The sequence below is a fragment of the Mya arenaria genome, chromosome 10, assembly GCF_026914265.1.
Source record: "Mya arenaria isolate MELC-2E11 chromosome 10, ASM2691426v1".
Taxonomy (NCBI): Eukaryota; Metazoa; Mollusca; class Bivalvia; order Myida; family Myidae; genus Mya; species Mya arenaria.
The window spans coordinates 70,730,385-70,742,163 of NC_069131.1; positions in this window are offsets into that span (position 1 = coordinate 70,730,385).

An 11,779-nucleotide genomic window follows, 5' to 3' on the forward strand; every position below is an offset into this window, starting at 1 on the left:
TTTGAATTGCGTAAGAAATTGAAAATAACGAGTAATTGGAAACTATAATAGCAAATATTTTCCTTCGTGTTTATGGAATTAGACGGCACTATTTTCATTCTCCAAATATGTTCTGTTTATACATAGGCGGATTTTGATGTTCATTTCAAAATGCGAACACTGCTAGGATCGATCAAACGCAGGAGTAATTTCAAAAGAGCTAGGTTTAAATGACCCTAGCCATTGTTATTGAATAGTTTACATTTCTCGGTAGACAAAAAGTGAACCAATTAAAAAATACTCGTTACTGAAACGCAGAAGGTGTCATAAACGGTAAATCTAAGTTCACTTTCCTTGCATTGATGGGAAAAAGCAAACCTTTGCCACAAACGTGTTTACTGAACGCATGGCAGATATTCGTTTTTCATGCATTTTACAGTACAAATTTGACATAATATAATAGTATATGTAAGTCAATTAATCGTTGTTAATATATTTAATATATGTATTAACTGTAGAAAACACAACTACTTTACAAATGGAAAAAACAAAACAAGTATAACATGGAATATTTAAATTTACAGTAGAAGCTATGAATGTTAAAAGAATGTAAACCAAAGCAAGAAAAAAATGAAAATAAATATCTAAATAAACGTGCATTCATATAATGTAATAGTTCTATTTATATGTTGTTTGGTTTATTGTACCAATGTTAAAATCTCAAAAATATAGTTACAAAAACAAATTCTTACAATCAATGTTATATTTATCTGAGAGATTTGTATTTTCATTAATGTTTCATGCTTATGTAAGACTGTTTATCAACCCAATTACTGTTGTAATGAATGTTTTTTTCCTTTGAAAAAGAAAATATTTTCCTTATACTCTAATAAAAGTTAATCAAATAATCAAATTTACATTTAACGTTTCCACAATCCAACAATTCAAAGATACTATTTATGACAATACTTGTTTTAACAGTATTGATATTCTGTGGTTCGTCTATCTTGTTATACCAGCCGTATTTTAATGCAATTACAATATAAATGTATCAAGAGGTCTTTTTAATCATAAACTAAAAGAACACATGTTATTATCAGCCAGTTCCATGTTATCTAATAAGTAATTTGTTGGTAATAATTTATGAAGAATTCTAAACTGTATCAATAAGTCTTTTATAAGTTGTTATACACTGATATATTTTTTACATTCGTTCAGTTAATATATATTTTTTTCATATAGTAATAACCATATTTGTTGACTTGTTATCCTTAGTTTTAACGAAGTGTTTGTATTATAAATTAAATATTTTCTTTTGTCAAAGTTGAATACATAAAAATATGCATACTTTGGTTACTTTATTCTTGAAAATTTAAGTTAATGAAGACAAATTTTGAACTACTTACATAGTATATTGTTAGAAGTTAATCTTTTTATAATACACAGATTCCATTGCCCTCAGGCTATTTCTTTTACTCGAATCAAAGACATCATTTACATAACGTATCCAAAAACTATTTGGAGGGGCTTTACCATGTATGATGAAATAGCGTAAAAAAAAAGAAATAATTGACATAAACTTGGTATCGATGTGTACAATGCATTGAACTTACTAGCTGAAGTACCACATAGTTTACAATTAATTTATATTTCGCAGTTTTTTTATATTTTTCCATCAAAAAAGATTACTAGGCATGTCTACCTAGTAGAATTCGTTCCTTATGCGTGATTGGCTAGTCGATGTTATCACGTGATATTACCAAGTTAGGTATATAGCTGAAATATTCCATCCCTTTAGAGTAAGTATTCGTGACACAGTGGATACAACTCTGGACTGCAATTTTGGCGACCCCGGTTCGAACCCGGTCCCCGACTCAATATTGTTTTTTTTTAAATTTTGGTATTTTTTACAGTTATGATATCGAAGAATAAAACATTTTATTTAATAATTGTCCTGAGATTCGTTACAGGAATTTTTTTATTTTTGTGCCAATCTGGTGTACAGTCTCTTAAAGACATTAAGAAAGAAAATAGTTATATTCGCAAAACTATTGTTATATATAATGTTATTTGTAGAAGTTATATCTTTATATACCTTATATGTTAAACTTCATCTTCTAGAATATATAAGATATCTTACACCAAATATCTCACACAAACTCTTACCGCGTTCAAATGTAATCTTTATGGAATAGTACAGCAAATAATTTGAAACATTAACTGTAACTATGCAATATAATATTTCTTCTCTATTTTTATTCCTCAGCTATAAATATTACTTATCACATCAATCATATAAATATCACCTTCTGAAAAATCCTTTTTAAACACTACACTTTTTATTTTGGGTTTCCATTCCACACAAACTCAAGACATAAATCGATGAACTCTTACATAAAGAGCCTCTTAAGACTGCTAATTGTAAAGTACATTATAGGTACAATTAATAAGTTCAGCCTGTATATCAAAGTCAACTGATCAGTATTCGATATTTAGCTTGTTTTAAAGTTATATGCTTCTTTTAAAATTTCATTTTGTCCCAAAATGAAGGAGTCGTTAACATTTTCAATGAATGGTAGAAGTTCATCAGCAATACTTCTTTTCTCCAATTTGCAAACATATGTGGTAACCTTTTCACCATGTTATTTTATACAATCTGCCCTAGATATTTATAAAATAGTCTTGCAATCATAAATAGATACTGAAGCACAATATTGTAAATTATATGTATTTTGTTTACTTTTAAGCCTTTTAAATAATCTATCTGAGATAAAAACAAATTATTATACTTCCAAATACCCTTGCTATGTTTAACTTTAGACAAACATGATTCAAATGCAACTATTGAATGAAAATATAGATAACAAATATTTTCTAAACATTAGTCATCATACTATTTGTTATCATGGAAACACCGCAAGTCTGCTCTGTTGGCATGTGTCTAGTCTTCTCCATGTTTTTGAAATTGTCTCTCCATGAAATTATGTATATGGATCTAACTAACCTTTTATATATTTATGCGAAAAGCTACAGAAACAAGCTCAGCAGCAAAATGTTTAAACATAAACCCGGTTTAATGGCACTGGGTAAATGCCAAGACATAGAACATAAAATCACAAAGAAGAAACATGGAAGAACAGCACAAAACTCCAAAAACAGCACTTGTTTAATAAAGTTTGTATAGTCTTACCATTGTTATTTATGGATTCATAATCCATGTAGTCTAAATCTGGATTTAGCATTAGGGTTAAATCTCCACAAATCGTATACTTATCTTTGTAATTAGATGTATCTAATTCATCTTAATATCACATTTAAGAATCAAGTCAGTCTTTATTCAGTGCTTTTATATTGGCTAACAGAACAGGCATGTCGTTGTACTGTAATTCAAGCAGAAAAAAATCCACTATTACCTTCCCAAACATTTAGAAATTTTATACTGAAGTTTCTTCTTGAAAAAAATAATAACTCCTCTAGCATTTTATTTCAAAAACAGACAAAAGCCCGTTCCAATCTGAATATATTGTTGTTTTGTGTTTATTTGTAAAACGTGTTTTCTTAATGCAGGCTATATCAACGTTTTTGTTTTTTTTTATATTAATGCATCAAGAAATTTAATATATTAGACATAAGTATAAGTCGTGTCTAAGTAGCCACTTATAAAACTATAATAAATGTTACTGCTTTGCTCGATGTCTTCGTTGGCTCGAACTTGATGTAAGGAACCAGTGTTAGATTATTATATGTAGACGTTACCGCTTGGCTCGATAATTGCGAGGCTCGAAGTATTTTGGACTGTTACTGGTGGGTATCCGGCCAACGCGTTTCGACTGTAAATTTGAATATTATATCTTTCACAATCAACTATTTTACAATGCATGTTAAAAATCAGTAAAAAAGACACATGGGTCCACAACAAACTTAGTTGAAGATTAGTTTTCACCTAAAAGTTTTGTGTCTCTATTTATTTTAGGTTAAGGCTCTTACTTTGTGCACATTTACAGGGTTGATTTTAAATTTCCGAATACTGGGCTTGTCCCAGTAGTTTTCATTGTTTTATAGACAATATATAATCTTATTTCACATTAAGTATTTATTTCAAAACACGATACTATAAAATGTACCAGAGTGTTTGTCAGAAATGTATCCCTTGCGTTAGCTGACACCTTTAATGTCTTGATCACTCACTAAAACCTGTGCCGAACACATCTCAACACTCTTAATATGTATTTTAATGTTTCTTTTAGTGCTTTCTAGTTACATCAAGCGTATTTTAAGGCTTTAATTTCTTGTTTAAATTGAGAAGGGAGAATGATGTACAGCGATCGTCCATTAAAATGGATTTTGAGAACCTTTTAGCTAAAATAAATTTTCTATTTGCCTATGTGTGTAAGCAGATAATTATCATTTTAAACATCTTAGAAGAGGAATGTTTTAACATACATCAATATATAGGACTCGTGGTGTACCAGATTTAAATATGACAACAGAAAAGCGAATACATCATGGTACAGTAGTATCAATTTAATAAAATTACACTACCCAGTTTCAAGTGCATATTCCACATTTAAAGTATTCTTTGTATCGGCAATGTTAATGACAAACTTCATCAAATCTGCCCAAGATATTTTAGTGGTAAATATTCAACAACATACCAAAACAAACTGTCAACAAGGTATAAGCTCTTTTTGTCAAAGATAGTTTGTTACATAATACACATGCAACATCTCAATGGATAAGCTCATTCCGGAAACAGGGGTGTTGAACTTTCACTTTGCACAATACGGTTGATATTGCATCATTTTATATAATGCATGAACATGCAAACATCACTGATATAATATTGTACAATATATATTAACAAGTTCGAAGTGAATACCAGCTGCCAATAAATTGTATTTGCAAACCCAAAATAAACAGTTTGATTAAAATGCAATGACATCGTCCATTCAACTTTTTTTTTGAAGATGCCATACAAGGAAGGAATAGTCAGTGTCTACTTTGTCCTTGAAAAAATCAAATAAGTTCTGTATGGGAGCATCCCTATTTATACGTATTTAATATATATATATCTTGTTTTTTTTTATTTGTTGACATTAAAACATTAAGTTCTATATGTAAATCAAAATAGTATCTTGGACGGTTATATTACATAGGTAATATTTTATTTTAAACTCAGTATTATTATAGGTGACTTTTGATATCAATACAGAAATAATTTTAGTTAACATTTTCACCCTCTCAGTATAATATTCTATCATACTTAATTTATTCACAAGGTGGCCTTAGATAAACCGTTGTGTTATTCCATTTTCACTTTCCAAAAAATCAACAGACATGGAATATAATGTGTTGTCTTTATTTTCATATAACTATATATGTACATAAATTCAAAGTCAGTGTTTAACAACATACACATATAATAAGATTTACATTAATTTAATCTTTAAGGTTATTGTTGACGAGATATACGGCCTTATTGTACTCGAATGGACCATGGGCTACCATTTTCTTCTATACATATCACGGGATGATTTTATGATGGATATATAATAAAAATAATTGTCTGCACCTGTTTATTTTCTTTTATATTCTCACATAATTCATTCTTAAATCAGAACTATATTGCCTTATATGTTTCTAGCTTTCATGTGTCTAATACGTCAGAAAGTGTCTGTGACATATACGATTTGTTAATGCTCTTGAGAGAAGCTTCAATAGTCAATTTAAATCAAACTAAATGTATCTCACTGTCATATTTTAGTTAGTTTTCTTCATATTTGTGTTATTAAACTTAAGCCATTATTGAAGATTCGACTTAAATCATTCATTTAAATGATCCACTGTAAATATTGTGTATCCCAAGATGTGAATTCGTGTACCTAAGATATGCTTGTTAAATAATGTGTCTTGCGTATTTCCAGGTCGAATTTCACCACGGGTTATACAAATCTACAGGTAAATTGCCAATCATACAAGTAATGGCTTGGGGGTTAGTTCATGAATCTGGGCTGGTAAAATGTCATTGGCGAGGATCAAGCAGTCATAACTTCTTCTCGGTTTATACTGAGTTTATACTGAGTTACTTTGAGCTTAGCCAATGACAATCATTTATTCCATTTATTATACACATGCAATATGGAATACTACCCAATATCTATACAATATGACAACATGGTGATAGAGGCAGTTAAAAACCTATCAACATCATTTATTAAGTGAATTAGAGTATATTTCGACAATAACACGTCATAGTTCGTCCTAATTGGTTGGACGTCATCAATAATCCAATTATGTTCTCGATTGTAACATTGATAAAGTGTACTAGGGCTACATTGTCAAATGTTTTATCAATTCCAAAACCATCATTGACTCCAATAACACACTATATTGTAAAATAGTCTGCAAACTACTTAGCGTGAGTTGAGGATCATCCGGATGACGAACGAAACGGAAGACACTGACAAATTAAATAGATTTTGATATTCCCGTTTAGAATATATATGTATATAACATCATTGGACGAGGTACGTCTGGACTTGGATTTAATGAGTGTCACTTTACAACAGATCGTGTAATATTACTGACACACAGTCAAGTTAAACAAGACTCTCGGATTTAAAACTCACCATTTACTGTATTTTAGTAAAAGTTAGGTATATTTCATCAGTTGTCAGCTTTATGTTAAAACGTTTTGCAGCGGACGCGCTTGTTATGTAATATGTCCAGATATATCACGTGACCCAAACTTGCCAATGGCTTTCTGTCCGTAAGGCGCCCATTTAATGAGAAGAGGGCCGCTCGGGCGCCAACCAATCAGTGGCTGACGCCTGGGCCCCAACCAATCAATGGCTGACTGCCCTAGAGATCCAAGGATGCGTTTCTGGCAGGCAGCCATGACAGTTCGGGTAAAGAACAAAACGTAATAAAACAAATAACAAATTTATGAAGTTGCTCTTTAAGAACGACGGAAGACAAATGAGATAAATATGAATTAAATATTCTAAGAAATTACCTTAATGATTATGATGTAGAATATAAATATGGAAACGTGGGGATTTTACCTACTTCATATTCAACATTTCATCAGGAATCAACGAATAGATAATGAGGTAAGATATATGAAATATTACTTGAATCAAGTATGTTCCATATTATTATTAAATGTATTAGGTTATTTAGTGAAAGTCCCATGTCTCCAAACGTGTCCAAAGTATCAACAGGTAAATTCTTAACATTCATTTCAACATGTCCTGTAATGACAGGATTATTACACACTCTCCACTTTTCAAACACTAAAAGAGTTCTGAATTTTGAGGTATAGAACTCTATAACATTTATTATGTTTAATGTTAAATGTAAATAGAGCCACTTTAACTGTACAGTACTTAGACACAATGAGTCCTTTTGTGCTATTTTTTTTAAAGGATCATAATTATTCGAAGGGGGATGGACAAACACTGATCAAGAGATCATCCGACGAAGGATTCCGAAAGGAAGCGGAAGCTGCAATCAGCCGGAACCATGCATGATCCTCAAGCTTGCTAAGGGCAATTCCCCGTAGAGACATATAAACTGATTGGCAACAGGTATATGCGTTGTCACTGACTTAAAGGACGTTGGGTCCCAGGCAGTAAGAGTAAATTCATTTTCCTAAGAACTTCTGGTCGGGACGGGAAAAGGATTCCTGAAGTGTCGTGTAGACTCATGGCCATATACTCTACTTGAAGTAGCTAGCAGTCGTGGGAAATAACACTCCAACCGACAGGTGGCCAGAGGAGGACAGCTCAACCGCGATAAAATCTCACACTACCGTTAATCTAGTCACGATGGGCCGAGGGAAACAGGGGCAATGCTCCTCTTGCCAGAAGCTGGTATGCTCCGTTACAGTCACTTTGAAAAGGGCCAGCAGTTGGGGGAGGAAGGTCTTGAAGGGCGGTTGGCAAGTCATGCACGGGTGAGGTAATCGGCGAAGTCTTGGGCTGAAAGGCTTCTTCGTTTTGTGTTGGTTTAGGTGTGACTGTGACAGGCTCCGAAATGGCACGTAAAGTCAGTTTCGGGGAGGCGAACGAAATTAGTGTTGGGATAGGCCGGGAAGTTCATGGCATCACCAAGACAAGTCTGTTCAGTTCATTACGACCTTGCGTAGTGGATGTGGAGTCCTCCCCCCCCCTCCCACCCCCTGTCCCGATTCAAGCCCCGAATGCCTTCTGATAATGGAAATTTTGGACAGTCAGAGGAGACATTTCCTTGTCACTGAAGTAGCCCTCTTGGGGACTTATTTCGGGATGTAAATTATCTATGTTGCGGCGAAAATCCCTTGACCACTGGACAGAGGCCTGGCAGCAGGGGCATTGTATGCTAAGAAGTTTAAGCCAGGTTCAAAGTGTATGACAAGGAATCTCGAAGTACCAAATGTACTGCGGCATTCCCAACATTGATGAATCATGTTCTGTTATGAAAACTAATTGTGTTTGTTTGATTTGTTTGGTGTTTTTGTTGTTAATTTTATTCAACTTATAATGTTCTAACCTATTCAAGAGCTAAAATCATTAATTAAATTCATGTTTATCCAAGTCCAGAACGTTTATTGTATTCTTGTTTTCATATTAACACTTTAAATACTACTCTATTATTCTCTATAAAATCCAACCATACGTTTAGTTTGTACACAACGACAAAATATAAGAATATAGGTTGCGCAGTCCTAAATCCAAGATATCAAAACAGCACAATACTCGGTACCTCAATTATAGGCAAAAAAATACAAGGTGCGTACAGGGAGCCGCCACCTTAACGAACAAAATATAACATTTGTTCACGTGCACCGCCTTTAAACGTGTATTATGGTGAGGTTGCTTTATTGGGAGGGCCTGGCCGATATGTATATGGTGTTGAACCCGATCACAACGACCAAGATCAAACGAATCTTTAGCAACACTGATTTATATGTGTTAAGCAAATTTGCTAGACGTGACTGTCGGTCCCCAAATGAACTGCCCTACGTTTAAATAGATCATGCAAATGGTCGGACAAATAACTGAGATAAAATGTTGGTCTTGCTTCGTTATGTTTTCAGTTTTAGAAAAAGACCTAATGTTTCGTTCATAACCCTGTACCGTTTTGTCTTTATACGACTGATACGTACACACTGACTGATTGTATATAAGGTTATTGGTGTTTCGGAACGGATTATAAAATTGACGTGAACGTCAGGGGAATTAGTTTTAACAATACCGGGTAAAATCGAAGCATCGTTTGATTTATCACTTGTAATTGGTACATCCAGCCAATAGTTCGTAAAACAATCTTTATTATGTATTTTTACGGGCAGCCACTGTGCTGAATGAGCTCTTACGACGGTCGTACGACGGACAGCAATCCTACATTTTTGTTCAGCGTTCTAAAGTTTATCTTATCATATTGTTTTTTATAGTTAATGGTTTCAATATGTGCCAAGAGAAAATTTCAGAATAACATCTTGTGAGATATCGCACTCTATCACTTTTATTTTAAAGCATTGATCACCAAGTGAAATATCGCTGGTTGTAAAACCATGTGTGTTCATTTGTTTACAACTTGCGTCAAAATGTGGGGTATTAAATGGCTGAAGTAACATTTTGAGTAGTTCTAATTTTTAATTTCCAATTACACCGTTGTTACAAATTCCATTGTCGCCACGCCACTCTTGTTATTAAAAAATCCTGTTTTAACAAAATTTGATGGGGCTCTATCGGTGGTGGTCGAATCTACCGAATGGCGTTTTCCTGGGTTATTTGTTTAATGATTTTAATATGCCTTGAGTTTGCATCACGCTGATTTAAACTGTCATACATTCTATTGAGACTATATTCCCCGTTGAAAAGGATGCAAAAAATGCGCGCAATAGAAGTACACCTCATATATAGACGATGACGTCATATATCACAGTGACATTGCAAAAATATCTATGTTGGAGTGAATGAACAGCGTGAAAACATAACTGGATTTTTTTATTTAACTTTTAACTTCCAGGCGATAGATTACGATATGATGATTTTAGTTGTGCGGAACGCAACCAGACGAGTTTGCGTCTTCTTAGGAGGGCAGTCACAGAACCCATGTTCGTGGGCGCCGTAGCCATAGCAACCCTTAGAGCTAGGGCGATCTTGGGAACTCCCGCCTTTCATGGTGTTGTGTACCAACGACACATTTTCGAGCTTCTCAAGGCAAGCGTCCAGTTGCTTGAACAGCTGCTCGATCTTTGATTCAAGGCCGCCATCTTCATCTACGGAATGGATCACGTTTTGCACCGGTTTCTCTCCCATGATGACCTCGTATTTTTCGATTACTAGGGCCGCTTCCTATATCGAGATCTAATTATTGTCGACACAACGACAACGCATGTCGACTGGCAGCAACTTGTATAATTTATAAAGGGCAGTGGATTCTTGGGCATGAGTATCCAACTTCCGGTACGCCTTTCTCTTCAACTGCCGTAAATCTTTACAGAGGGAGACAATGCTCTCTCCTGGCCGTCGCTGACGTGTTTTAAGCATGTTGATATACTAAGGGACATGTCGGCTGCTCCCGAATCCATGTTTCATTCTAACCGACAAGAGGACGTAATTCCTGATGCCTGAGTTCCGAGGTTCATGTAAAATGCACAGGCATGAGCTCTTAAACACGCAATCTTCAAAATGGGACTGGTACTGTTCCTAATGTTCGTCGCCTTTGTATGGCTCGGGTTTTATGTTAAAACGGGCATTGGGACGGGATACATCACTCATTGGTGAGGGGCGAGCATTATTAAAGTTTGTATTATGGGATGCTGATTGATCACGGAGTTAATATGTATGCCCGGCCTCCTTGGCGGACTGCGGTGTTCGATCTCGTACTCCGCAGAGGACGAGTAGCGTGGGACTTGACTACGATGAAATGCATTGCGTCATGAACGACGGGAAGATGAGCCGAAAACAACACTGTACGTTTGCTTTTTGGATTCGATATCGTCATGTATATAAAATCAATTTCGGGATCTGAGTTATCCGCCATTTACACATGTATAGTAAACTCTCACGTTTTATATTTTAAAGCTTTACGCATGAACACTATAAAATACTATGCTATAGCGACACTTGTTAATATTATGCGCACCACAGCTCTGTGTGAACGTAGTATTATGATAGTGAGTGTTATAATTCAATAATGGGGATATTTATTTTTTAGTGATTTTTTTGTATGCCTTGAAATTTCATCACGCTGATTTACACGTCAGATATAGACGAAGACGTAATATATCACAGTGACATTGCAAAAATATCAATGTTGGAGTGAATCAACAGAGTGAAAACAAAACTGGATTATTGATTTTCCTGTGTAGCTTTTAATTTCCAGGAGATGGATTACAATGGGATGATTTTTGGCATCCTGCACTTATGACGCCAGTGTAAAATACTCTACAAACTACTTAACGATCGAAACGAAAGACACTGACTTTTTAAAAAGACTTAAATATACCCGTTAAGAATATATATGTTGATTATATCAATGGACGAGGTACGTCTGGCCTTGGATAAAGTGATTGTCACTTTACAACAAAACATGTTATATTACTGACAGCGGTAGTTACCTGCTTTGCATATTCAAATTAACATCTCATCGATAATCAACTACTGGGTAATGAGGTAAGAAATATAACTTGAATCATGTATGTGCCATATTATTATTTGATATGTTAAGTTATTAAATGAAAGTCCCATGACTCCAAAAAGGTCCAAGATATCAAAAGGTAAATTCTTAATATTCAATTCAACATTTC